This window comes from Phyllobates terribilis, unplaced genomic scaffold (genome assembly GCF_046119375.1).
Source record: "Phyllobates terribilis strain yellow unplaced genomic scaffold, ASM4611937v1 Scaffold_5__5_contigs__length_657084704, whole genome shotgun sequence".
NCBI lineage: Eukaryota > Metazoa > Chordata > Amphibia > Anura > Dendrobatidae > Phyllobates > Phyllobates terribilis.
In genome coordinates, this window is record NW_027362765.1 from 563,346,606 (window position 1) to 563,370,581 (window position 23,976).

The following is a 23,976-nucleotide window of genomic DNA, read 5'->3' on the forward strand; positions in this document are numbered from 1 at the left end:
GTTCTACCTCATACTCAGACGGGCAGCTGGAGATTTGGGATCTGTGAGGAAGCAAGTGCGATTGGGGTGACACCTTTGAGGACTGGAGTATTTGTGATGTTGAAGTTGATGTGGAGGAGAGCCCACTTAAAGGAGCATTTGATATCCGTTGAAGCACCTGCTGTTTTTGTGCCTCATCTGGAATTTGTAGCGATTGGCGTGGCCGTAAGAAAGGGATCTTATCACATTGTCCGCTAAAAGAAGTAGACATTTTAGTTTGGCTGGAAGATGGTCTTTCTTCTGCAGATGTTACTGTTGCTTTAACACCTACCCCACGGACACAACCTTTTTTCCCCTTCCCAACACGTCTATTCCCCTTTCCACCAGCAGCAGGCCTTTTTCCACTCATTTTGGTGGTTAACTAATTAACAACTCTGGAGTTGTTTGCACAAAAAAACAATGGATGGGAACCGAGTAGATCTGAGTGGCCAAACTGTGGTATTAGGCCAAAACTATTGGCTGGGTTAGATGCAGAAAAAAATTATATTCAATTTGCAACCTGATGGAGGTCAGTATAGATGGACTAATAGAGAAAGTCCCAAACACTGCTAGAAGGCCAAATATTTTTTCAGAGCTAGATGCAGAAAAAAATATATTCAGTTTGCAACCTGATGGAGGTCTGTATAGATGGATTAATAGAACAAGTCCCAAACACAGCTAGAAGCCCAATATTTTTTCAGAGGTAGATGCAGAAAAAAATATATTCAGTTTGCAACCTGATGGAGGTCAGTATAGATGGACTAATACAACAAGTCCCACACACAGCTAGAAGCCCAATATTTTTTCAGAGGTAGATGCAGAAAAAAATATATTCAGTTTGCAACCTGATGGAGGTCTGTATAGATGGATTAATAGAACAAGTCCCACACACAGCTAGAAGCCCAATATTTTTTCAGAGGTAGATGCAGAAAAAAATATATTCAGTTTGCAACCTGATGGAGGTCAGTATAGATGGACTAATACAACAAGTCCCACACACAGCTAGAAGCCCAATATTTTTTCAGAGGTAGATGCAGAAAAAAATATATTCAGTTTGCAACCTGATGGAGGTCTGTATAGATGGATTAATAGAACAAGTCCCACACACAGCTAGAAGCCCAATATTTTTTCAGAGGTAGATGCAGAAAAAAATATATTCAGTTTGCAACCTGATGGAGGTCTGTATAGATGGATTAATAGAACAAGTCCCACACACAGCTAGAAGCCCTATATTTTTTCAGAGGTAGATGCAGAAAAAAATATATTCAGTTTGCAACCTGATGGAGGTCAGTATAGATGGACTAATACAACAAGTCCCACACACAGCTAGAAGCCCAATATTTATTCAGAGGTAGATGCAGAAAAAAATATATTCAGTTTGCAACCTGATGGAGGTCTGTATAGATGGACTAATACAACAAGTCCCACACACAGCTAGAAGCCCAATATTTTTTCAGAGGTAGATGCAGAAAAAAATATATTCAGTTTGCAACCTGATGGAGGTCAGTATAGATGGACTAATACAACAAGTCCCACACACAGCTAGAAGCCCAATATTTTTTCAGAGGTAGATGCAGAAAAAAATATATTCAGTTTGCAACCTGATGGAGGTCTGTATAGATGGATTAATAGAACAAGTCCCACACACAGCTAGAAGCCCAATATTTTTTCAGAGGTAGATGAAGAAAAAAATATATGCAGTTTGCAACCTGATGGAGGTCAGTATAGATGGACTAATACAACAAGTCCCACACACAGCTAGAAGCCCAATATTTTTTCAGAGCTAGATGCAGAAAAAAATTATATTCAATTTGCAACCTGATGGAGGTCAGTATAGATGGACTAATAGAATGATGCTATGCCCAAAAGATTTTACTTCACTAGGTGCAGTAAAAAAATTGGTATTCTATACACAGGTGGTATATCTTGCAACACAGATAGGCTACTCCACTGACTAACACACTCTGCAATAGGCCAAAAAGGATTAGCTTTGCTAGATTCAGCCAAATGCTGTGAAAAAAACTTGCACAGCACTGGCACAGACCTGCCTGGCAAAAACTGATAGGAACTGATGTAACCTAGTCCTGAAAAGGACTCCAATTACAATTAGTCTTTACTCCCACAATCTATCTATTTAAGAGCACAGACCTGCCTGATAAAAGTCGTAGGAAATGCTGTAACCTAGTCCTTAAAAGGACTGCAATCACAACTATTCCCTACTCCCAAGCTATCTGTAGATTTGTGCGAAAATTGGCTTGAATTTAACAAGGTATAGCACACACAGCAACAGCGGTGCCGTCTAACACGCAGCTGCAGCAGTGAGAAAATGGTGGCGACGGGGAAAATGGCTTGGTCTTATAGGGAAAGGACATGTGACATACACTGCCAATGACACTTGCCCTTGCTTGTGTGAAAAAAAGCACTTCGCTCCGTGTGTGCGCTGCTGATAGGCTGACAGATTGCACCTCCCCACTGTAAATGCGGGAAAGAGAAAAAAAAAATGGAGATCTTCATTGTTCCTGCAGAGATCCATCCCCTGCCCCTCCCCCCACCCCGCTGTACACTCAAACTGCGTATTAACATTAATTTTCATCATTACTGAGAAAAAATCCAGTTATGATTTTGGTGCACGAACAGTTATCGAACATAACCTCGAACAGCCGAATTTTTCTCAAATTGTTCGTGTTCGCCGAACGGCTCGAACACCGCCCAAAACAGCTCGAATTTGAGATTGGCGAACAGTTCGAGTAGAACAACGCTCATCTCTACTACTGGGTTGCCACACTCTTAGATCCCCCACACTCTTCCATCAACCTTTTTATTTTAATAAAGAACAAAAAAATGGTCATTTTTTAAATTATAACCATTAGCAGGTTATTAGAAACTGAAATCAAACAGTTTTCAACTCAAAACTTTATTCTAGGTGATGTTACATTTGCACATAGGACCCCTTGTTCGAAAGGAGCTTCTGAACTCTCTTGTTCATTGAATTTGTCAGGTTTTGGATGGTTTCTGCTTCAATTGTTTTGCATGAGGACAGAATACCCTCCCAGAGCTGCTGCTTAGATGTGAACTGCCTCCCGCCATCATAGACACTCCTTTTGATGATGCTCCAGAGGTTCTCAATGGGGTTGAGGTCAGGGGAGCATGGGGGTCACACCATAAGATTGTCCCCTTTTATGCCCATATCAGCCAGAGATGCAGATGTGTTATGTGCAGCATGAGACGGTACATTATCATGCATGAAAATGATCTTGCTGCGGAATACACGGTTCTTCTTCTTGAACCATGGCAGGAAGTGCTGTTTGAGAAACTCCACATACATTATGGAGTTCATCTTTACCCCTTCCGGGATCCTAAAGGGGCCGAGAATCTCTCTCCCCATGATTCCAGCTCAAAACATTACTCCACCTCCTCCTTGTTGGCACCGTAGCCGTGTATGCATGGGGTGTCCATCAACCAGCCATCCTCCACTCCATCCATCTCGACCATCGAGAGTTGCACGGCATTCATCGGTGAACAAAACAGTTTTGAAGTCAGTCTTAATGTATTGTTTGGCCCACTCTAGCTGTTTCTGCTTGTGCACAGTGGATAGAGGAGGTCGACAGGACGGCATTCGCGCAGCTGCAAACCTCTAAAGGACCCTGCTTCTTGTTGTTCAGGGGACGTTGGAGGCACCAGCAGCTTCAAAAACTTGTCTGCTGCTATGACAAGGCTTTTTAGCCGCTGCTCTTTTAACCTGTCTTAATTGCGTGTAGAAAAGAGTCCTCAATTTTCCCTTATCAGCACGCACACGTGTTTACTGTGAATCAGCTACATACTTCTTGATTGTGCGATGATCAGGATGAAGTGTCTTGGCAATGTTGATTGTAGTCATGCCTTGACCTAAACACTCCACAATTTGTTGCTTCTCAGCAGCCGACACATCCTTTTTCTTTCGAATTTTGGCAGAAAATGTAGGCTGCTTAATAATGTGGGACAGCCTTCTTAAGTAGTCTTGCCTTTCATTGGACACACCTGCCAAACTAAATAGCACAGGTGTCTGCAATTGCTTACAGTGATATAAAGAGCCCTGACACACATCACCAACAATGAGTTTAACTGACAAACAAAAATATTCTTACCTTATCACTCCTAAACACTTTTTGCATAATAATTTGGAACACAGTGTACATGTGCTTTTCCACAAAACACCAGTGGTTCACGTAGTGAATCTTACAGTTCTAACTTGCCAACCATGGTCTGTATGGAGTTGTTCAATAAAGGGTCCAAAATTAAGATAACATAGACAGGAGAGGTCTCTATGAATACGAATTCCTAAGTATTTGATACCCTGTGAGGGCCAGGCAAAGGGAAAGTGACTGGATGGAATCCTGTATGGATTTGGGGAGGGAGACATCGAGGGCCTCAGACTTCGCTGCATTGATTTTAAAATTTGACCATGTAACAAAGTGATCTATTTCAGCCATAACAGCAGGGATGGATATATGTGATTGAGTGATATATACTAGGACATCATCAGCAAATGCAGAGCACTTGTACTCGGTGCCTCCCACCTCAAACCACCTAATATTGGGGTTATGGCGAATTGATGAGATCAGGTGCTCCGTCACTAGGATGTATAAGAGAGGGGACAGAGGACATCCCTGCCTTGTCCCATTGGTGATTATGAAAGGTGATGAAAATGTTCCATTTATCTTCAGCCTAGGTGACGTATTGCGATTGTTATGATAGGCTACAAGCACTAAGGAAAGACAGGAGATCTGTCCCAACAATAGAACTAAGCTAGATCCCTACGATGTAACGGGGAACCTGATCCTGCGATCAGACCCACTAAAGTCCTCAGCTAGTCTGAACGAAGACCTATAGATGTGAGGGAGGGATCCCTACAAGAACTAGGGACTGGGAGAAAGATGAACACCTCCTAGCAGAAATTGTAGCAGTAAAAAGACAAACACACAACATAGAACATAAAGGTCAAAAGACCTAGCTAAACTGACTGAGAAAGGTAACAAAGCACCTGGCTAGCTTAAGAGTAGAAATTACAATGAAGTCCAGCATGGCCAGAAGGGCGGAGCAGGATTAAATAGGCAAAAATGTCATGTGACCAGCAAAATAGAAAAAACCTAGCAGGAGAGTTCTAACAGTACCCCCTCTTCTAAGAGGATCCTCCGGATCCCCTAGGCCCGGTCTTATCCGGAAACCTCTTGTGAAACACTCTGACAAGTCTGGAAGCAGAAACATCATCCGTCCTCACCCATGAGTTATCCTCGGGACCGAAACCCTTCCAAGTGACGAGATACTGCAAACTCCCCCTATACCGTCTAGAATTAAGGATGATGGAAATTTCATATTCCCCATCCTCCACCACCAGAGGAACAGTGGCAGTGGCGTCTCTATCTGATACATCAGCTTATTTCAATAGAGAATCTTGAAACACAGGATTAATCTTCCAGGAGGTAGGAACCTCCAACCTAACAGCAGATTGGTTAAATACCTGAAGCACCTTAAAGGGCCCTACAAACTTGGGACCCATTTTTTAGAAGGAATCCTCAACCGCAGATTCTTAGAGGACAACCAAACCATGTCACCAACAACCCCAAAGCAGAAAAAAAACTATCCACTGATCTAAAGCACGGATCACTAGGTTGGAGAGAAAAGGCCCATCCCTGAGGTTCTTTCCACAAAAGTGACATTATGAACCCTATGCGCTGTGATTCATCACCAGAGGATCTGGGTCTCAAACAAAAATACAATAAACAAGCATTTTTAAAGGAAAAAAAATCTTGTTGTTCACCAAAAAATAAATCAGGCAATCGTACCTTTGGCTCCACAAAATGTGCTCCAGAACAGCTACTCACGTGTTGTTGGAGCTCGGCCACCTCCAGAGAGAGTCCCTGCAGGCGTTGAGCGAAATCCTGGACCGACACCATGATGGAAACTGGAGGTCTTTCCTTAGAGATATTTTTTGGCTGGACTTACTGTTATGATAGGCTACAAGCATTAAGGAAAGACAGGAGATCTGTCCCTACAATAGAACTAAGCTAGATCCCTACGATGTAACGGGGAACCTGATCCTGCGATCAGACCCGCTAAAATCCTCAGCTAGTCTGAACGAAGACCTATAGATGTGAGGGAGGGATCCCTACAAGAACTAGGGACTGGGAGAAAGATAGACACCTCCTAGCAGAAATTGTAGCAGTAAAAAGACAAACACACAACATAGAACATAAAGGTCAAAAGACCTAGCTAAACTGACTGAGAAAGGTAACAAAGCACCTGGCTAGCTTAAGAGTAGAAATTACAATGAAGTCCAGCATGGCCAGAAGGGCGGAGCAGGATTAAATAGGCAAAAAAGTCATGTGACCAGCAAAATAGAAAAAACCTAACAGGAGAGTTCTAACAGCGATACAGGGCCGTGATTTTGGCTATAAAAGGGTCCCCTAGACCCCTACCCCAAGCTTTTTAAGAGAATAATATATGGTGTGCCAGGAGACTCTATGGAATGCTTTCTCAGCATCCCACGAGAGTATCTAATTACAAATTTTTAACTTCATCTAGCCCAGCAAAATACTTTGTGCCTAGTAGCAGTGTCTGCTAGTCAGTGGATTATCCCAGCTGTTAAGCAAGCTACACCACCTGTAGTTTGGACACTTAATTTTTTCAAAGGAAATGCTGCGGGCCCCTGGGACACTCAGTGAAGAGCATCGGGAGGAACCCCAAGGCACAGGGGCTGGGACTGGCGGTAGGACGCCTTGCGGTGGACCGCCAAGCTCGATCCTTATAAAAGCTTTTTAACTGCAGCAACTTTAGTGGACGCTACTGGAGCAGGAATTCCCGTGGCTTCTGGCATCAGACTTGCCCTCCAATAGATCCTTGTAAAAGGATTTAAAGTGTACTCATTCAAATGAGAGAGACAATTTAAATGAAAAAGCTTAGACCTGACTCCACCACAGGGGGGCTCGTTCGACCCACCAGCGGACAGGCACCAGTATTGGGAGAGGGGGGCTGGCCGTCAGGGTCCACCACAGCTCTGGCACAAACCCGGCGACACGGAGGTCGCACGGGCAGGAACGGACTGGCCGTGTCGGCTTCGCACTTTTTTAGTTTTAGAAGGGCATGACATGCCTATATCTGAGTCTCCCTCTCCTTTTACTCCTCCACCTCTTTTCTTTTCGCATGACTATATGTACTTGTCACTTTTCCATGAGATAGTTGTGTCTTCTGAGCAGTTTGTCAGCTTTCGGACACCTTTGAAGTGTTTTCTATGTGTTTTCTATGTGTTCCTTTGTGTTTTTGTTTGCCTGCCATTGGTTTTAACGGTGTTCGAAGGTGTTCGACGAGCAGTTCGACGAATAGTTCGGCGAACATACGGGTGTTCGACGAACCGAACCGAACTCGAACACTACGGGGGTTGCTCAACACTAATCACCACATCAGTTACAAGCTGGAAGCACTGCAGTACTGCCTCAGCCAAACGGCAACAGGCTGTGCTGAAACTCATAATCTTAGGTGATAAACCTCACACTGCTTGTGAGTTGTGGACAGCTGTGAAAGAGCAGGCAGATCTGTGGCTGAGACCGCTGAACCTACATCCAGGCATGGTCGTGTGTGACAATGGCCGTAACTTGGTGGCTGCTCTGAGGTGAGGCGAGATCACACACGTACCATGCCTGGTTCATGTGCTTAACCTCGTGGTTCAGTGGTTTCTTAAATCGTACCCCGAGTTGCCAGATCTGCATGTCAAAGTACGCCGCCTGTCAGCTCATTTTTGCAAGTCGGCTACAGCTTCCGCCACCCTGGCTGTGTTGCAGCAGCCTTTGTAGCTTCCGGCATACCAACTGGTGTGTGATGTCCCCACACATTGAAACTCTGCCCTCCACATGTTGCAAAGGATTTGTGAGTAGAAGAGAGCAGTTGTGGAGTACCAGCTGCAACAAGGCCGTCAATATTCAGGTCAGACTCCACACATAAGACCTCCGGAGTGGACCTGGATGTCTGACATATGTACCATCCTGACAAACTTTGAGGAGTCCACCAAAATGGTGAGTGGCGATGATGCCATCATTAGCATCAGCATCCCACTTGTCTGTCTTTTGCAATGCTCTCTGCAGAAAATTAAAGAGGAGGCATTGCAGCCAGAGTATGATGAGATGGATCAAGAAGCCATAATGGGTGATTACATACAGCCCAGCCTCATCTCATCCTAATGTGCATTGGGAGACAATGAGGGAGAGGAGGAGGAGGAGGAAGAACAGGAGCTGGTATCATGCGCTGTAGACGGTAGTACCTGTACAACTGTCTTACCGTCGGTTCAGCGTGGGTGGTCTGAGGACAAGGGGGAGGAGGAGGAGGAGGACAAGAGCATGGTCAGTCGTCATCTTGGTGAGGACACGGAAGTCTTGCCCATTACAAGTCTGGCACGCATGGCTGACTTTATGTTATGCTGCCTTAACCGTGACCCTCGCGTTGTCAAAATGTTGGGTAACTGTCATTACTGGTTGGTGAAACTTTTATACACCCGCTGCAAGGAGAACTTTCACTCTCTTAATCCTGAGGTGGAGAGGTCTACAAAACTGTTGCAGGACCAGAAGGCCCTTGCTGCAGAACTGTTAAAAAAGTTCCCTTCTGAACACGCTAGCGGCAGAGGTCACAGTTCGTTGACCAACCAAGGTGTACAGGCGAGAGAGACGCAACTCCAATCCAGCAGAGGCAGGGGAACACTGTCAACATTCTGGGACAGTTTTCTGAGACCCGCCCAGCTTACAGGCCCTGAGGCGCAGGGTACCCTCAAAAGGAGTGGAAAGTTTCAAAAGATGGTGAGGGAGTACCTTGCCGACCGTACCAGTGTCCTCCGTGATTCCTCTGTGCCTTTTAATTATTGGGTATCCAAGCTGGACACTTGGAATGAACTTGCTCTGTACGCCTTGGAGGTCCTGGCCTGCCCTTTCCGCTAGCGTGTTATCGGAGCGTGTTTTTAATGCCGCTGGGTGAATTATAACTGATAAGCGCATTCGCCTGTCAAATGACAATGCTGACAAGCTGACCTTTATCAAAATGAACAAGGGCTGGATTGGGCCAGACTTCCCATCACCGCCAAATGACAGCAGAGTAACATAAAGTCAAATCCACTGTGTTACTTCGGGAGGTGTATTTCCATGCACCTCTTCACTCCCACACATGGGTATATGCTTCCTCATTTCGGCTGTTTCTTGCTCATCTCCTTATCCTCTGCCTCCACCACCACTATACCACTAGGGTGACCGTGGTTCGTGTTGCCAGCATTGCAAGTTCCTCCGTCCTAATTTTTGGCAGCTTTTGCTTGGAAGGCAAAGGCAAAGACTATGGTAGACCCACTCCCCAATAATGGGAATAATGTTTTGAATATGCTGTACTGCATGGCTCTTGTAAGTGGCATGAAAACTGTCTTGTTAAGCTACTGCGACCTACACCACTCTTCCATGGGGCATTAAAACCGTCTTGTTAAGCTACTGCGACCACCACCACTCTTCCAAGGGGCATTGATATTGTCTTTTTATTCCACTGCGACCTCCACTTCTCTTCCTAGGGGCATTAAAACCGTCTTGTTAAGCTACTGCGACCTCCACCACTTTTCCAAGGAGCATTAAAACCATCTTGCTAAGCTACTGTGACCTCCACTGCTCTACTAAGGGGCATTAAAACTGTCTTGTTAAGCTACTGCGTCATCCACCATTCTTCCAAGGGGCATTAAAACAGTCTTGTTAAACCACCCTGAACTCCACGACTCTTCCAACAGGCATTGCATTTCCTCCTAATTTTAGTCAGCTTTTGCTTTTCAATGCATAGGCGAACACAAAGGGAGACCCACTCCCCAATAATGGGTAGAACGTTTTTAGTACGCTGTAATCCACGTCTGTTTCAAGGGGCATTGCAGTTCCTCATAATTTTTGGAAAGCCTTCCATTCACTGCTTAGGCCAACAGTGTACAGGAGACCCAGTTGCTATAAATGGAAAAAATGGTTTAGTTAAGGCCCTCTGACCTCCATGTCACTTCCAAGGGGCATTGGAGTGCCTCGTAATTTTAGGTAGGCATTGCACTCACTGTATGCCCTAGAACTGTGTAGCCAAACCGCTCCCTTTGGTGCAGAAACATATCCTACAAGACATGTGTGGTTGACTGGCCTGATATTGATGTGAATGGTCCCTGTTCCTCCTGCTCTTTCTCCTTTGCCACCACCTCATCCATCATTCATTGCTTGAAGCTTTGTTTTAACAGGAGTAATAGACTGGGATAGTAGCAGGAAAACATCCAGCAATCCTCGGAGGAGGTAGCATATGCGCCAAAACGCTGACCACCTCAGGCCTAGCCGCTACTACATACATGCGCTTGCATTCCAAGGAACAGAAAGCTAAGGAGATGGATGGTCTCATGATCATGAATAATTTACTCGTTGTGTAGGAGGCCGACCACTGCTGCTATCTACCTTCTGAACTTTGTGTTGAAGCATGATTGACCCAGTACCCGCAATCCTCTATGTCTGGAGGACTTGTTGCATCCCAGTGTCCAACTGTGTCCCAGCTTCCACAATATTAACCCAGTGTGAAGGAGTCAGTGAGATGGACCATCCCTGACCACATTCACTTGTCCACGTGTTTGTGTTTAGGCTGTCCTTCAAATAGGGGCGGCTGGGGACCGTTTACGGACACCCGGCCGCCCCCTGGCCGCTGGGGACCAAGCGTGGACACCCGGCCCCCTGGCGGCTGGGGACCGAGTGTGGACACCCGGCCCCCTGGCGGCTGGGGACCGAGTGTGGACACCCTGCCGTGGGGCAGCTGGGGACCGAGTATGGACACCCGGCCGCCCCCAGGCAGCTGGGGACTAAGCGTGGACACCCGGCCGCCGACGCAGCCATGACGTGGTGGCCAGATTCTGCCTCCACATGCCTAAAAGGCCCAATTTCAAGTGCAAGCAAGCTAGCAGTATGGTACTGACGCGCCCCCTGGGCCTGTGCTGTGCAGGGGGATACCCGGAGCCGGATCGCTGTGGGTTGTAGTCTCAGTGTGGCGGTGACCCGGTCCGTGCCCAGGGCAGTCAAACCAGTGGCAGTCTTAAGTAATAACAATGTCCGACTACGCCACTCGTGGATTGCGGTCAGTGGGCACCGCCGCTGCGCTGCAGACCGCTGAGGCTGATGTTGTTTGCGCAGCCGAGTATGGGATAACTCCCCACGGGGGAAGTATTGCCTCAGGGCAGCTAGAGTGGATGATGGGAGTGATGGTGTGAGCGTCCCAGGACTGATGGTGCTGGTGCGGCGATGAAACACAAAGACGTGTGGTGCAGTTCAGGGTCTTTACTGATGGTATAAAGCAGACCCTCCCGGGAGTACTGGTTAGCAGTAGGGGCCTGGTCAGTCTGTGAGCAAGCAGGATCTCCCCTGGCCCGGTGGAATTGTAGGCCTCCCCGACTATCTGCACTCTTTCCGGGCTACCTTGCTCTATGCGGGTAGAAGTAGCCCACGTCCCTGAGTATACCGTGTGGTGCTCACCCGTATGGCCGGTGACTTGGGGCCATCCGTTAGCCTCCGCTTCACGATGGCGGTGCTGGTCCCTTGCTTGTGACCGTGCCTTCGGGTTTCTAAGGCCAGAGGACATGGAATCGCCTGCCGGTTGGATTCTGCTGCTGGACCTGGATGTTCCCACAGCCTCGGACTCCGTGTCCGGGTTCGTGTCTTCAGCCAAGGCGAGCTTTCTAGCTTCCAGCCTCTGGCACTCGCTCCTGCTCCTACAGAGCTCCTGTTGTAACTCTCCCTGTGTCTGGAACTTAACTCCAGGCTCTGACTAACCTAATCCCGCCCCAGACCCAGTTTATAAGGGCAGATTCCTCCCCTCCCAGGTCTGGGTGGGCCGTATTGCATGCTTAGGGCTCCTGACCAGAGAAACCTCCCACTTGCTCTCAGACATAATATTTCTATTACTGTGGTAACCAGACCCCTGGGGTGCCACAGTATTGCAGCCTGGGGGTGGGTAGGTGGCAGGCTGCATACTTGCGCTTGCATTGCAAGGAATGGGAGAGGTACAATTGAACACTGCCCTGGGACAATGACTTGCATGGGGATAGTTGCAAGTCTGCATCTTCTGATGCGGCAAGGATCACTTCTGATGGCCACACTTTTAGGCAGTCACCTGGGTGTCAGAGATGTTTCCAGGGGTCTTCCCCATGCTGTTCCCATGTCTTTTCAGAACTGTATGCATGTGTCACACAGCACATGGGCAGATAAGGTTGTAAAATGTTAAAATGACATTTCCCGGTGAAAGCATTTGGCACAGTTGAAAGCAATACAAAAGTGCAAAAACGCATAAAAAATGCTACTTGTGAACATAGCCCAAGGTGTGGAGGAGTATTTTTGTTTTTGGTTATTTATTTTACCTTATACACAAGTCTGTACCCTGGAAAGGATGTTCCTTAACATATTTCACAGGAAAACAGTTTCAGTTTCATTTTTGAACGTTTTATTGTGAGCCCGTAAAAGTGGCTTAATACCTCTGACCATGTTGTTGACAGCAGTGAGCTGGGGGTCAGAAATGCTTCCTGGGGCGATCCCCATGCTGTCCCCATGTAATTTGAGCACTGTCACTATTTTGGGCACTTTTTAGGCTTTCTACAGACTGCCGGGGGTGCCGCCGCAAAAATGCTCGGATCTCCCATAGACTAACATTAGGCTCATTGCTCGGGTCGAGCACCCGAGTATCACGTTGAGCTCGGCCTGAGCTTCGAGCACCCGAGCATTTTAGTGCTCACTCAACACTAGTGCTTGGACATCTTTGACCAAGGTTTCAGACCTTAATTAAACTGTTAGGGTTATGGCTTGTTCACATTCATCATTAGGAAAGGCCAGGTGATGTCAATTTCCCAGCTTTATAAAAACCCAGCCTCCTCAAACCTGGTGTCAAAAAACAACAGCCGTGGGTTCTTCTAAGCCCTTGCCTAGCACTCTGAAAAGGAAAATTGTGAAGGCCCACAAAGCAGGAGAAGGCTATAAGAAGATAGCTAAGTGATTTCAAGTTTCCCTTTCCTCATTTTAAAATGTAATTAAGAAATGGCAGTTAGCAGGAACAGTGGAGGTCAAGATACCATCTGGAAGACCAACCAAAATTTCAGTCAGAGCTGTTCGTAGGATTGCTAGAGAGGTAAATCAGAACCGCCGCTTGACTGCAAAAGACCTTCAGAAAGATTTAGCAGACTCTGGAGTTGTGGTACATTGTTCTACAGTTTAGAGATACCTGCACAAACATGGCCTTCATGGAAGAGTCATCACAAGAAAATCTATCCTGCATCATCACCATAAATTTCAGTGTCAGAAGCATGCAGAAAAACATCTAAACAAGCCTAATGCATTTTAGAAACAAGTCCTGTGGACCGATGAGGTTAAAATAGAACTCTATGGCCACAATAATCAAAGGTGTGTCAGGTGAAAAAAGGCACAGAATTTCAGGAAGAGAACATCTTGCCAACCATTAAACTTGTGGGTGGATCAGTCATGCTTTGGGGTTGTGTTGCAGCCAATGGCACGGGGAACATTTCACGGGTAGAGGGAAGAATAGATTCAATGAAATTTCATCACATTCTTGATGCAAAGATAACACTATCTGTAAAAATACCTGATGTTGAAAAGAGGATGGCTTCTACAAATGGATAATGATCATGAATACGTTTCAAAATCCACAACAGACTACCTCACAAGCTGAAGGTTTTACAAAGGCCCTCACAGTCCCCTAATCTGAACATCATTGAAAATCTGTGGCTCAAAATAGCAGTGCATGCAAAACAACCCAGAAATCTCAAAGAACTGGAAGAATTTTCCAAGGAAGAATGGAGGAAAAACCCTCAAACAAGAATTGAAAGACTCTTGGCTGGCTACAAAAAGTGTTTACAATCTGTGGTGTTTTCAAAAGGGGGTGCTACTAGGTACTAACCATGCAGGATATCCAAACTTTTGAATCAACCCATTTTCCTTTTTGTAATTTTTAAAACGTGAAAGATGTTTTTTTTGCCTAAAATATAAAGAAAATATCTATCTTTGCACATCTTTACCACTTAAACATCTGTCATTTTGATTCTGCATTCTATTCTGGTACGTGTTACGTGGATGGCATAGGGACGTCACACTTTATGTCATCTGTGTGCACGTGTGTGTGGCATATTGAAACCCATGCTACCAGGAAAAAAAGGACATGTCTACGTGTGGGTCAAATGGTCACATGGTCCATGTGAAAACACAGGCATGTGTGCAGCCCCATAAATTATAATGGGTATGCTGGTGTATGTGTCCCCATTACATGTGAACACTGTAACCACACCTACCATATACACTGAAGTGTGAAGGGGGCCTTATACCTGCAAATCATTATAAGGGACCGTGCGCAGCAACATTTGAGGTCATTTGAACCTTCAGTGGTTGACATTATCTTTTACAATGTGTAACATGGAAGAAGTCATTTTTCTTTGGAGGTGGGGGGGCATTTGTGAGAATTAAATCACATTGTTAAAATTTGCAAAAATAAGCAAACTTTCTAAAATTCAGCACAAATTTGAATTGAATCAAATAGATTCGCTTATCTCTAATAATTAAAACATACATTTAAAAAGCATTTAAGCTGCATTTAACTTATGTTTCTTGAAGAAGGCTTGTTCCAATTGAAGTTTTCAATGAGAGCATATCTTCAGATTAGCTTAGCATCTGTGTCATTCCTCATTTACAGTGATGATCCTGCCGTAATTTGGAGAGCAGAATCTGTTTCACTAAATGTGTAGACTTGTTGCTACATGATATTCTAGCAGTTTGTTATTACATGCAAATTAAATTGATGCAGACCAAATAGTATGTTAATTGGTAAACAAAATATTCCTGCTGGCACCTAATATGTCTGTTCGTGTAAATAGTCTACATTTTGTATTTCTGCCAAGTTATTCAGTCAAAAACTATTTTATTGCTTTTTCTTTTTTAATTAACAAATTAGCTGGTATAGAATCTAATTTATACTAAAGTCTCTAAACTGTTATTAATATTCTTTAACCCCTTTAATCCCGAGGGTGGTTTGCACGTTAATGACCGGACCACTTTTTACAATTCTGACCACTGTCATTTTATGAGGTAATTACTCTGGAACGTTTAAACGGATCCCCCTGATTCTAAGATTGTTTTTTCGTGACATATTGTACTTCATGATAGTGATAAAAAATTGTCATTATCACTTGTGTTTATTTGTGAAAAAAAATGGAAACTTGTGGAAAATTTTGAAAATTTTGCAATTTTCAAACTTTGAATTTTCATGTCCTTAAATCAGAGAGATATGTCACACAAAATACTTAATAAATAACATTTCCCAAATGTCTACTTTACATCAACACAATTTTGGAAGCAACTTTTTTTGGGTTAGGGAGCTATAAGGGTTAAAATTGACCAACAATTTCTCATTTTTGCAACAAAATTTACAAAACCATTTTTTTTAGGGACCACATCACATTTGAAGTCACTTTGAGGGACCTTTATGACAGATAATACCCAAAAGTGACACCATTCTAAAAACTGCACCGCTCACGGTGCTCAAAACCACATTCAAGAAGTTTATTAACCTTTCACATGCTTCACACCATTTAATTGAATGTGAAAGGAAAAAATGAACATATAATTTTTTTCAATAAAACTTTATTTTAGACCCCAATTTTTTATCTCCACAAGGGTGTCAGGAGAAATTGGACCCAAATAGTTGTTGAACAAATTCTCCTGAGTATTCTGATACCTCATATGTGGGGGATAACCATTGTTTGGGCACATGGCAGGGCTCCGAAGGGAAGGAGCGCCAATTGACGTTTTCAATGCAAAACTCGCTGGAATTGACAGCGGACCCCATGTCGCGTTTGGAGAGCCCCTGATGTGCCCAAACAGTGGAAAACACCCACAAGTGACCCCATCTTGGAAACTAGACCCCTTAAGGAACATATTTAGATATGTGGTGAACACTTTTAACCCCCAAGTGTTTTGCAAAAGTTTATGACGTAGAGCCGTGAAAAAAAAAATATTTTTTTCCACAAAAAATAGTTTTTGCCGCAATATTTTTATTTTAACGAGGGTACCAGGAGAAATTGGACCCCAAAAGTTGTTGTGAAATTTCTGATCAGTAGGCCGATACCTCATATGTGGGGGAAAGCCATTGTTTGGGCGCACGGCAGGGCTCGGAAGGGAAGGAGCGGCAATTGACGTTTTCAATGCAAAACTCGCTGGAATTGACAGCGGACCTCATGTAGAGTTTAGAAAGCCCCTGATGTGCCTAAACAGTGGAAACCACCCACAAGTGACCCCATCATGAAAACTAGACCCCTTAAGGAACTTATTTAGAAGTGTGATGAACACTTTGAACCCCCAAGTGCCTCACAGAAAATTATAATGCTGACTTGGGAAAATAAAAAAAAAATTTTTTTACACAAAAATGTTAAAAAAATATTTCAACAAGGGTAACAGGGGAAAGTGGACCTCAAAATATGTTGTCCAATTTCTCCTGAGTACGCTGATACCCCATGTGTTGGAGAAAACTACTGTTTGGGCCCATGTCGGGGCTCGGAAGTGAAGGAGTGTGTAGCGTCGGCGTCCCTGCCCTCTGCTAGGCAGGGACGCTGTTCCCCTCACCTCTCTGCTCCGAGCCCGGCGTCCTCCTCCCGCTCTGCTGGCAGCGCGCGCTCCTTCCCGGCCACTGTGCTTAGGGCGCGCGCGCGCTCCCTCCCTCTTAAAGGGGCCGCGCGCGCCGTCCTAAGGAGTCCCCGGCCAATGGCCGGAGGACTTCACCATATATAAGGCACCTCCTCCAAAATGGAGGTGCCCGAGCAATGTTGTTGCACTGTTCACTACTCTGCTTCAGCCCTCAGGTCCCGTTGCCAGTTACCTGCCTGATTCCTGCCAGAGTCCTGCCAGTTTGCTGTCTGTTTCCTGCCTGATATTCCTGCTACCTGCTTGCTAGCCTGAGGTCCGACGGTCTGCCTTCCTACTCCTGTCAGTCTGTCTATGGACCAGCTTGGCCGCTCACCTGGGAGCGCACATCTGCTACCTGCCTGCTAGCCTTCCTGGAGGCTCCGCCGTCACGTGCTGTGACCACCTGCTATTCCAGAGACTCCTGCCCGCTCACCTGGGAGCGCTCCTCCGCTACCTGCCTGCTTGCCTACCTGGAGGCTCCGCCGTCACGTGCTGTGACCACCTGCTATTCCAGAGACTCTTGCCCGCTCACCTGGGAGCGCTCATCTGCTACCTGTCTGTTGATCTTCCTGGAGGCTCCGCCGTCACATGCTGTGACAACCCGATTATCCAGAGACTCTCGCCTGCTCACCTGGGAGCTCACGTCTATCATCTGCCACCACAGGTCGTACCAATCCTTTACCCAGAGACTGCCCCGGTCACTTGCCGTGACCTCCTGCCCGCTCATCCAGAGACTGCCCCGGTCACTTGCCGTGACCTCCTGCCCGTTCATCCAGAGACTGCCCCGGTCACTTGCCGTGACCTCCTGCCCGTTCATCCAGAGACTGCCCCGGTCACTTGTCGTGACCTCCTGCCCGTTCATCCAGAGACTGCCCCGGTCACTTGCCGTGACCTCCTGTCCGGTCATTCAGAGACTGTCCCAGTCACCTGCTGTGACTGCCTGCCTGTCTACCCTGGTCGCCACCCGCTCCCTCACAAGGACCGCCCCCTTGTATAGTAGCTCAGAGGTTCCGCCTCCCAGACCCGTTACAGAGTGACGGTTTGGAATGCAGACTTTGATGGAATTATCTGTGGGCGTCATGTCACCTTCTCAAAGCACCTGATGGGCTTAAACAGTGGAAATGCCCAACAAGTGCCCCCTTTTTGGAAACTAGACCCCCAATGAATTTATCTAGATGTGTGGTGAACACTTTGAACCCCCAGGTGCCTCACAGAAAATTATAATGTTGACTTGTGAAAATAAAAAAAAAACATTTTTTCCATAAAAATGATAAAAAAAATATTTTCTCAAGGGTAACTGGGGAAAGTGGACCTCAAAATATGTTGTCCAATTTCTCATGAGTTTGCTGATACCCCATGTGTTGTAGAAAACTACTGTTTGGGCGCATGTCAGGGCTCGGAAGGGAAGGAGTGACGCTTTGGAATGCAGACTTTGACGGAATTGTCTGTGGGCGTCATGTCACATTCTCAGAGCCCCTGATGTGCCTAAACAGTGGAAATGCCCAACAAGTGCCCCCTTTTTGGAACTGATACCTGATTTGTGAAGTTTATAATGTAGCGTCATACGCCAGCAGCATAAACAATATTATTAGCATAATGAAAAGATGCTATTAATGTTAGAAAAAATGATTTTTTTTTTAAATTTTATGAACTTCCTACATTTTCAAGGATGACTTGGAGCTCTAATATTTTTTACAGTTTAAGAACATCTAAATGTGATTGCCTGATTTTGTGGTATTGCATTTTTAAAAAAGGAACAAGGCATAGATTTCCTAAATGTTTACTTAAAATCTGCTTAAATGGAACCTGTTAGGTTGGATAACACTATAAGGCTACAGCCCCACTATCAGTATTTGGTCGGTATTTGGTCAGAATTTTTTCTCAGGAATGAGAGCCAAAACCAGGTGAGAAACAATCAGAGAAAAGGTATAATAGAAACAAATCCACCAATTCTACATTTATCACCCACTCCTGGTTTTGTCTCCCACTCCTGAGAAAAAAATACTGACCGAATACTGATAGTGGGCTGTGGCCTTAACCTGCAGCTATGGTGTTACTCTTCAAGGTAATAGAATTAGAAATGTGCCCCCTCCGCCGTGCTGAAAGTGCAAAACCTGATAAAAAGTAAACTTCATTCCTAAGGGAGCCTCCAAATTTCAGTCATACATGCGTGGCTACAGTCACCTCTCACAGCACTGTGAACTATGGCTATAAGTGCACAATGTACTTTGCTACTTTGAGTAACATATCAAAAGGAGGGTCTATAGATTTCAACTTCCGATTCAAGGTATCATATCAACAAACAAACTCAAGCTGAGTAAGCCCAGTTTCCAAAGAAGATATGAACACAATTATTAAAATGAAATAATTTTTATTTCAAATTAACTTGTTTAAAAATATATATTTTTTGTATATAAAAAACATGTACTTTCAAAATCAAAGTCAAATCTCTGTCACGAACTTGTGTTATTGTGGTACGCTTTCTCCTTTTATATTAGCAGTGTCGAGATACTCAAGTATCTAGTTCTATTGCACTCATTCCCTATTGGTAAAGTGCTGATAACAAGATTTTTAATATGAATTATATCCCCTTGATGTAGAATTCAAAGACACAAAGTGCAAGTGCAGAAGTTTTTCCCTCTCTGTATATTTAAAAAAATATATATAAATGTATTGATCAATTTTATATTTTACATTTAAGACAATGTAATATCAATAAAAGAGAAGAAGAGAAAAAGGGGGGGGGGGGCTGAAACCAGCAACAATTAATTTCATGGATGACATGATGTGCATGTAAGAACAAATTCATTTAAAGTTCACAGACTACAGGCATGATAGTTCTAAGGAGAGTACTTACATAGCTCAATGTCTAACTCATGAAAGACAAGACTGCGATTTACCCCGACAACGCCATTTCGCCTTAAGCTTCTTCAATAGGGGGGCGTTGGTGTGTGTCCAAAGTATACCGTTTTATATACTCCTCCCACCAGCTGTATATGATGTACTTGATGAGCCAGAGTGGTTATGGCTAGAGATGAGCGTTGTTCGACTCGAACTGTTCGCCAATCTCAAATTCGAGCTGTTTTGAGCGGTGTTCGAGCCGTTTGGCGAACACGAACGATTTGAAAAAAATCTGGCTGTTCGAGGTTATGTTCAATAACTGTTTGTGCACCAAAATCATAACTGGATTTTTTCTCAGTAATACTGATAATCAATGTTAATACGCAGTTTGAGTGTACAGCGGGGCGGGGGGAGGGGCAGGGGATGGATCTCTGCAGAAATAATGAAGATCTCCATTTTTTTGTCTCTTTCCCGCATTTACAGTGGGGAGGTGCAATCTGTCAGCCTATCAGCAGCGCACACACGGAGCGAATTGCTTTTTTTCACACAAGCAAGGGCATGTGTCATTGGCTGTGTATGTCACATGTCCTTGCCCTATAAGACCCAGCCATTTTACCCGTCGCCACCATTTTCTCACTGCTGCAGCTGCGTGTTAGACGGCACCGCTGTTGCTGTGTGCGATATACTTTCAGTGTTAATTTCAAGCCAATTTTCTCTGAAATATACAGATAGCTTGGGAATAGGGAATAGTTGTGATTGCAGTCCTTTTGAGGACTAGGTTACAGCATTTCCTACGACTTTTAGCAGGCAGGTCTGTGCTCTGAAATAGATAGGTTGGGAGTAGGGACTAATTGTAATTGCAGTCCTTTTGAGGACTATTTTAAAGCATTTCCTAGGACTTTTTGCCAGGCAGGTCTGTGCCAGTGCTGTGCAATTGTTTTTCACAGCATTTGGCTAAATCTAGCTAAGCAAATCCTTTTTGGTCTCTTGCAGTGTGTGTTAGTCAGTGGAGTAGCGTATCTGTGTTGCAAGCTACACCACCTGTGTATAGAATACAATTTTTTTTATTGCACCTAGCCAAGTAAAACCTATTGGGCATAGCATCATTCTATTAGGCCATCTATACTAAGCTCCACCAGCTTGCAAATTAGTAATAATTTTTATCTGCATCTAGCTCGGAAAATAATTTTGGGCTTGTAGCAGTGTGTGGGACTTTTTCTTAGTCCATCTAAACTAAGCTCCTCCAGCTTGCAAATTACTAATAATTTTTATCTGCATCTAGCTCGCAAAATAATTTTGGGCATAGTAGTAGTGTGTGGTACTCATTCTATTAGGCCATCTATACCAAGCTCCACCAGCTTTCAAATTAATAAAAATTTTAACTGCATCTTGCCTGTAAAATAATTTTGGGCATATTAGCAGTGTGTGGTACTCATTCTATTAGGCCATCTATACTAAGCTCCACCAGCTTTCAAATTACTAATAATTTTTAGCTGCATCTTGCCTGGAAAATAATTTTGGGAATAGTAGCAGTGTGTGGTACTCATTCTATTAGGCCATCTATTCTAAGCTCCACCAGCTTTCAAATTAATAATAATTTTTAGCTGCATCTTGCCTGTAAAATAATTTTGGGTATATTAGCAGTGTGTGGCACTCATTCTATTAGGCCATCTACACTAAGCTCCTCCAGCTTTGAAATTAATAATAATTTTTAGCTGCATCTTGCCTGTAAAATAATTGTGGGCATATTAGCAGTGTGTGGTACTCATTATATTAGGCCATCTATACTAAGGTCCACCAGCTTTGAAATTAATAATAATTTTTAGCTGCATCTTGCCTGTAAAATAAGTTTGGGCATATTAGCAGCATGTGGTACTCATTCTATTAGGCCATCTATACTATGCTCCACCAGCTTTCAAATTAATAATAATTTTATTTGCATCTAGCTCGGAAAATAATTTTGGGCATAGTAGTAGTGTGTGGTACTCATTGTATTAGGCCATCTATACCAAGCTCCACCAGCTTTGAAATTAATAATAATTTTTAGCTGCATCTTGCCAGTAAAATAATTTTGGGCATATTAGCAGTGTGTGGTACTCATTCTATTAGGCCATCTATACTAAGCTCCACGTGCTTTCAAATTAATAAAAAATTTTAGATGCATCTTGCCTTTAAAATAATTTTGGGCATATTAGCAGTGTGTGGTACTCATTCTATTAGGCCATCTATACTAAGCTCCAACAGCTTTGAAATTACTAATAATTTTTAGCTGCATCTTGCCTGTAAAATAATTTTGGGCATATTAGCAGTGTGTGGTACTCATTGCATTAGGCCATCTATACCAAGCTCCACCAGCTTTGAAATTAATAATAATTTTTAGCTGCATCTAGCCCGGAAAATAATTTTTCTTCCCAGTAGTGGTAGCAATAGAAATATGGGGTGCGCGCCTGGCTAACAAAAATATACCCTTCATAACAAAAAACACCAGCCTAGCGCACTGCATTAATAAGATGACATCATCGTCTCTCCCAGTGCTAGGCATACTACGCCGGCTACCATTCCTGTGCCTAAAACACAATGTATGGGTCCGCGCTAGCCACGATGCTGAGGGGTCTAAAGCTGCTGCTTACGCTTTATCACAATTCAATTGGCAGATTTTCACAGAGCTCCTCCCCAACGCCCACCCATCGGGCAATGGTTGCCCATTCTCCCTATGGGATCTAGTGGCGAATAGTTGATGCCATTAATCAGAGCGTCAGTTGCCCCGTCGACGTGGCAAGCATACGGTAAGGCATGGGAAGAGTGGACACGACTAGTAGCAGGCAGACGGGTTGACCAATGTGAACAAGCCAGTTTACAAGTCACCATAGAATTTCTCCACCAGCTAATGATGAGGGGCATATCAGGGGTGTCAGCTCAGCGGTGTCTGACCGGAGTAGCATTTCACTTCCAACTACTGAATTGGGGAGATGTGACAAAGAGATTCATCATCAGACAATCCATAAAAGAGTGGAAAAGGGGTCAGCCAAGTCAGGAGTGTAGACGTCCCGTCCCGTGTCACTAAAACTGATTTCTCACATTATATCCCTAACACCATTAACATGACACTCACAATTTGAAGCAACACTACTGTCTACTGCATTTGCGATCACCTTCTTCGGGGCGCTATGCATAAGCGAATTTGTCCCTCAATCCAAAATTACCACCAGTGGAGGCTTATTACACCAGTGCGTAGTCATAGCCAAAAATGCAATACATCTACGCATACGCCAATCAAAAACGGTTCCAGCGGGCAGGGGCACTTGGGTACTTCTACAACCCACAAACGGTACACTGAGTCGGGTAACAATAGTAAAAACATATATAAGCATCAGATCACAAAGTAATTTCTTCCTATCACACATTAATGAAATGCCATTATCAAGATACCAGTTCCAAGCTATATTTAATAAATGCATAACATCGGCAGGGAACCACCCCAAAGATTACGGGACACTCTCATTCCACATAGGCGCGGCCACGGAAGCAGCAAGAGCAGGACTGTCAGAAACGGAAGTTCAGAGGATAGGGAGATGGCGATCCACGTGTTTGGAAAGATACATAAGACCGGACTTGTTATCCTAATGTGGTTTGTTTCTTTTACAGGTGACGCTAAGCCAACAGTGTGGTGATATGCCACTCGTATATATATTTGGCAGAAAAAAGGGCGAAAGTCCGCCCAGGCGGGATGAAATTAGAGTTTCATAACACATATTTCAACTAGAGAGGTATTAGAGGCCTGCTATGGCCACAGGAACTAATGGAGGTAATCAAGGTAGGGAGAGAGGCAAGAGGTCCGGTCATCTTAGTTATACAGGCTGGGGGAAATGACCTAGGTCATCACAAGAGTGCATAACTAATGGCAATAATGAAACTAGACACTGAGCGCTTCAGAGAATTTTTCACAAAACTAACTATAGTATGGTCAGAGATTGTGCCGATAGCGGTATGGCAAGGTGCGCGAGACAACCCCTTCCATCGAACGGACAAGGCGGGTAATGAATATTCGGAAGGCAAAATTTAGAAGAGACAGAGGCGGTGTAGTGATACAACACCGACTACTGGAAGGAGATAAAGCAGGCTTCATATGGCCCGACGGTGTTCACTTAATGGATATTGGACTGGACATATTCCTGTCAGGACTCCAGGACCTGGTGGAAGAAGCGTTAAGAGAGATGGATGGGGGTCAGAGTCCTGCATACGAGTACGCAGGATCCTCCGTGGCCTGGAAATAGAAAGGACTTGTTGGAGAGTTACACTAGTTGGCCAACTTGCCAGTGTGGAGACCCAGGGCATGCTGCAACAAGCTGAATTATTTTTGAAATAAAATGCCTTTCTAATGGAATGAGTA

The 23,976-nt window shown here is 44.5% G+C and overlaps 1 long non-coding RNA gene across 2 annotated transcripts in view; it reads left to right on the plus strand.

Moving 5' to 3' along the window:
- Positions 1–23,976, plus strand: part of LOC141271337 (uncharacterized) — a 150,996-nt gene that overhangs the window by 94,447 nt on the left and 32,573 nt on the right. Inside the window, exon 3 of one of the 2 annotated variants that reach the window (XR_012321898.1) lies at positions 16,915–18,314. The exons of the other annotated variant lie outside the window; for it this stretch is intronic. This is a non-coding gene — a long non-coding RNA (uncharacterized lncRNA). Of the gene's footprint in view, positions 1–16,914; positions 18,315–23,976 lie in introns of those variants that run through there. 2 annotated transcript variants of the gene reach the window in all.